The sequence below is a fragment of the Triticum aestivum genome, chromosome 3A (assembly GCF_018294505.1).
Source record: "Triticum aestivum cultivar Chinese Spring chromosome 3A, IWGSC CS RefSeq v2.1, whole genome shotgun sequence".
Taxonomy (NCBI): domain Eukaryota; kingdom Viridiplantae; phylum Streptophyta; class Magnoliopsida; order Poales; family Poaceae; genus Triticum; species Triticum aestivum.
The window spans coordinates 689,853,837-689,858,767 of record NC_057800.1 but is presented as its reverse complement, the minus strand read 5'-3'; the positions used below and the strand labels follow the sequence as shown (position 1 = coordinate 689,858,767).

Genomic DNA, 4,931 nt, shown 5'->3' with positions numbered 1-4,931 from the left:
ATAAAATATGGTCTAAATTGATAGAAAATTTTAGTTGTGCCATTTTACAAAATATTTTTGATAGCTGCTTCACAAAACCCTTCTAGTTTTAGTACTTAGAAACTATTCTAAATCATAATTTTTCTGAACCAATCAGAGCTCTTCACACGAATCACCCCCCTTAGCCGATCTGGACCATCCACATCCGACGAATCCAACGTCTCTGTCCCCTCTCAACCCAACCCAAACCCTAGCACCCCCCTCTCCTCGCTCGATCCAAATCTTGCTCCCCTCGTCTCCCACATCGTCGCTGCCACCCACCCCGATACCATCCCTCCCCTCGTCTCCCTCCCAAACCTTGCTGCCGGCGGCCTCTCCCCCTCCTCTCCGCTTCCCTCCCACCTCGTCCCCATCTCTCTCCCGCAGGACGCTGGCAGATTAGGAGCAAAAACAAAATCCCCCAAGCCCAACCCACTTCCTCTGCCCTCTTCCTCGATCCCGTGTCCGCCGCCGCCCCTCATCTGCACCGGCGCCGGGCTTCCCCGCCGGCGACCTCGCTACCCTTCTCCCGCACCGCTGCCGCCCCCACCCTCTCGCCCTTCCCCATCTTCTGTCGCTTCCCTTGGCCGTTGCGCGACTGTCTCTTCCCCATCTTCTCCCGCTTCCCCCCACCCAACCAACACGTTGACACGCAGACACGCTTCACCAGGCGTCGGAGCGACATCAGCGAGCCATGAAGGGCGGCGGAGCCATCCGGAGCGGTGGCGGGGGCGGCGGCGGGCTGATGCGGACGCGGCTGCGGCTCCCCGTGGTGCTCCTCTCCTGCTCCCTCTTCTTCCTCGCCGGCTTCTTCGGCTCCCTCCTCTTCACCCAGGTAACTAACACGGCCCGGCCCGGCTCGCAGATTCGTTTCGTCGTGCGCACGCGCGGGCCTCTGATCTGGGGTGGCTCTGGCGGTTGTTCCGTGGCATGATCCGCAGGGGGAGGATGACGTGGAGCGGCCGCTGCGGAGGGAGCGGCTCATGGAGGCGGTCTGGCCGGAGATGGCGTACGGGGAGTCCGGCGAGCCCGCGCCCTCCTTGATCCCTTACCAGGTCACGCCTTGTCCCGATTCCCTTCGTCGCATTGCCATTTTGTTCTTCGGGGATTCAGTTTAGGCTTTGCAGTATTAGTGACCACTGATTAGCATTGGGGACGATGGAAGATGGCGTTCGTGAAATTTTTGGTGAGGATGCGCGCTGCATTCGTTGGGGACGTGCAAGTTGCCAGAGTGGTATGTTCTGTTCTCCTCCCTCCCTCCCACAGTCCCACCCACCCCGTTGCATGTTCTGTTCTGTTTTTTTCTTTTCTTGGCCTGATGATTTTTACTGATGGAGTTGTTTGTGAGTAGTAAATGTCAGTGAATTACAGTGTTCGACCTAGTACAGAAAAAAAAACTTTGTAACATATAGTACATATTCGAATTGCTAAAGTCTGTACTGTTTAGCATGGCTGGATGGCAGGGGTCACCACTCACCAGGATAGATCCACAACATTGCATTGTTCTTATTACTGCAGCTAGCAGATGAATTCTGTGGTTGTTACAGGGATGATGCTCCTGTGTTGTTCAGTACTGTATAAGATACCTGTGTGGTAACAAAAACAAAGTTTGAACAAGCATATGCAAATTTGTGTGGCTCTGAATAAGATATCTATTTCTTACAGCCTTCTCCGATTATGATTTGTGGCTTATTGTCAGAATGATGTTGCTGAAAGAAAGTTCAGCAAGTTCTGTGGCTAGCAGTTATATTTTTCAATTTTTATTACAGCTAAGAGCGTAGCTTGGGTCCTTTTCGGGATAAGAATTGGGAGGCTCCGATGTTATCACCATCCCATTTTTCGTTCTTCAAATATGTAGAATTATTCTTTGTTTGTTGGATGCTCGAGAGTAGGGGATATGGTTTTCTGGGAGAGACATCTTTACTGAATTATGTGCTGAAAATGTTTTCTTATGTGTGTTTCAGTGCGAACACGGATCAGTTGCTGCTCTAAACCCAACAATTCGGAGGAGGAATGCACGAGAAGCGAGTCCCCCAGCGATGCCAAGGTTGGCCGTGTATTATTACTGTTCTTTGAGCTGTCTCTGTTTCAACCATACAATCCGTCTAGCATAAGGTGGATAAGGCAAATACTGGAGACACTGTCGTACATATTGGGCATGGTAGTAGACTGTCAGAACCTTACGGTCTTGCAAAATCTTCAGAATCAATATTCTGCTCCAGTTAGGTTCTATGTATATCCTCTTTTTTTCATGGGATATGTATATCCTATAAGTCATGGTTTATCTCAGAAAAGAGGATTTCAAATTAGAAAGTTCTTCAAATTGTACAAGTAAAGGATCCTTAAGAAATGTTTATGGCAGATGTCAACTGCAAGTCTACAGAAGACAGAAGTGATGTACATATGATCCCCAAATGATGAACAGTACCATTCTGCAAACCAAAAGGGGCATATGAACAATTTCGGGTTTTTTTTGTGTTGGGGCAAATGGATTATGCTGGACTGACTAAGCTTGAGTCCAAATTTCCTTCATTGTGAATTCAGTTAGCCATTGTTTGAGCAAATCATTTCTGCATGCATGTGTACTGGGGTTAGTACTATCTACTATGGCGAATGCCATGCAAACAATTAAGTTGCTTCATTTGATTGCCTGCTACATCTCCACTTAAATACTCATAATGCTACTGTCCAGATCTTGTTCAATTGGACTGACTACATATCTCTTGTTAAAATTGTGGTCTTGATCTTTTGTTTAAACCTGAGACATCATGCATAACTAGCTGTTCCTTTAGAGTCTAAACCCGAGACCTCTTTTGTTTTATATTCAGTTCTATGACTGATGGTCACACTGCTGTTTTGCTATCCTTGATAAACCTGAGACCTCTTTCTATTCTTCTTCTTTAGGTCACACTGTTGTTTTGCTGTGGTTGATAAACCTGAGACTTCTTTCTATTCTTCAAGGCGGTTTTGTTTAGGCCAGCCATGGAGCAGAAAGAACGGACATTGCTACCTAAGCAAGAGGGAAGGTAATGATCCTGATGATACTCTTGTCATTTTGTTAAAGGGAATATGTGTCCAGTCAATGCATGCTCTGGATGCTAGCTAGTCCTACTGGGCAATATAGCTAATACTTTTCTTATTCTCACAGACCCGACGAGGCCATGATGCTTACCTTGCTCGAGCGCATCAACCCCGACCATGGCACCACATTCACAGTCTTGAGGTAGCCGTGCTGCAACTACAACAACGCTATCTTCTCTGACTAGATAAGTCTCCGGTCTATTCCATTATTTTCTTTTGTTCTTTGGTCGATGGGCCATGATGCCATTGTGTTGATTCCCTATGTGATGCAGAAGCTATGGTGTTTTGTTTTAAGTCTGTTGTAAATTGTAATTGATAATGATTTGTGTAAAATTAGTGTAGAACATATGTCTTGTTATCTTAAATCGTTCGTGTCGTGCTCAATGAACCATCAAAGATTAAATCGTTTTCTGTGTTCAACATCTAGAACCATTCTGGGAGTTTTGGTAGACATGCAACAACTATGCCTTCTTGTATTCTGAACAACCATTTCTGGAAGTTTTGGTATTCATGCAACAGCTAGTCCTTGTGGTTATTACGGTTACATGTTACATGTAGAGATGGTTCATGATTTAGTCCCTAGCAGCTTTCTATATTTGTTTTTATTTTGTTTCTAACTCTTTTGGTTAATTGTTAGATGCCTTTGTTCAGCCTGTACGGACATATCCAGAAATGGTGTTTCCTCTCATGTGAAGAGCTCCAGCCTGAAAGTGAAGAAGTCTGGAGTGTATTTGTAGTAGGTTTATATGTTGTGATGGTATCATATGTAATGGTGAAATGAATTATGTAAAGATTGTGCTATTAGCCAAAATTGGCATGTGGTTTGATAATTCTCATTTGTTTGCTGTTTTGAATGAAATAATTGTGTGGAAATTGAAACATTGGATGTCTTTAATTAGAACCTGACAAGTGGGACCTAATAGTATTTGGCATATAAAAAGGCGATTTTCCAAATAATATTTACAGGAAAAAAACTAAAAACTAAGGAAATGGACTGTAAAAAGGCCGAGGCCCAATTGAGAAATAGATGCGAACAAAAAAAGAAATGGTCCAAAAAAGTATCACGACCCTGGAAATAAAAAGGCTGCAATAATGGGCTTGGCCCATGAATCTGATCAAAAATTGACGGAAAAATAATATAAAAAGGCTGAATTGTTGGGCTTGGCCCATGTAAAACACCCAATCGGACTGGGCTGAATCTTATCAATGACCTTCTCAATAGGTCGCAATTTTGCCACGTTAGATTGCCACGTCGGAGGCCTACGTGGCCTGGGGAGGCTGCTAGTGACCAAAACAAAACAGTAGGCATATTTTGATCGTAAATGTCTACGACCTTCTTACAGAGAAGGTCGTTAATTTCAGTTTACGACCGCCAGCTTTTGACCTTTTGTTTTTGGTCACAAAAAGGTCGCAAATGAAAAACAATGACCTTTCAGTGACCAATAGTCAAGGTCACAAGTTAACATATTTTTTGTAGTGGTTCTCAATGACCGAGAGCTTCTCATCGCGCTACACCAGAAACAGGACAAGCATCACAACTGGCTCAAGCGTCAGATGCAAAGCCTCTTGGTGGATGTCAACCGCATTCACAATCTTGCCACCAAGAATGCCTTTGTTACTCATGAAACCTTTCACAGGTCGTGGAAGAGTTTGACATTGCTTAGTGCTGAAGCTGATCTGCAGGACGATGGCTTCACAGAAAGATTCAAGTTTGACTCCACTCCTCCAAGGAATCCTCACTTGCGTCGCACTCCCTCACTTGAAGACTCTGACTATTCGTCCTCAGCTGCAACAGTGACTGCTAGAGTCATCGATGACCAAGATGATGCAAC

At 45.0% G+C, this 4,931-nt stretch overlaps 1 long non-coding RNA gene across 4 annotated transcripts; it reads left to right on the top strand.

The window, feature by feature from the left end:
- Positions 1-263: 263 nt before the first annotated feature.
- Positions 264-3,958, top strand: LOC123063254 (uncharacterized). Of its 4 annotated transcripts, none has more exons than XR_006430225.1 (5): positions 264-790; positions 884-1,073; positions 1,146-2,065; positions 2,923-3,044; positions 3,167-3,958. It is a non-coding gene; the product is annotated as an uncharacterized lncRNA (long non-coding RNA). The 4 variants fall into 4 exon arrangements; XR_006430224.1 differs by having other exon boundaries at positions 264-853; positions 960-1,073; XR_006430221.1 differs by having other exon boundaries at positions 884-2,065.
- The last annotated feature ends 973 nt before the right edge of the window (positions 3,959-4,931 follow it).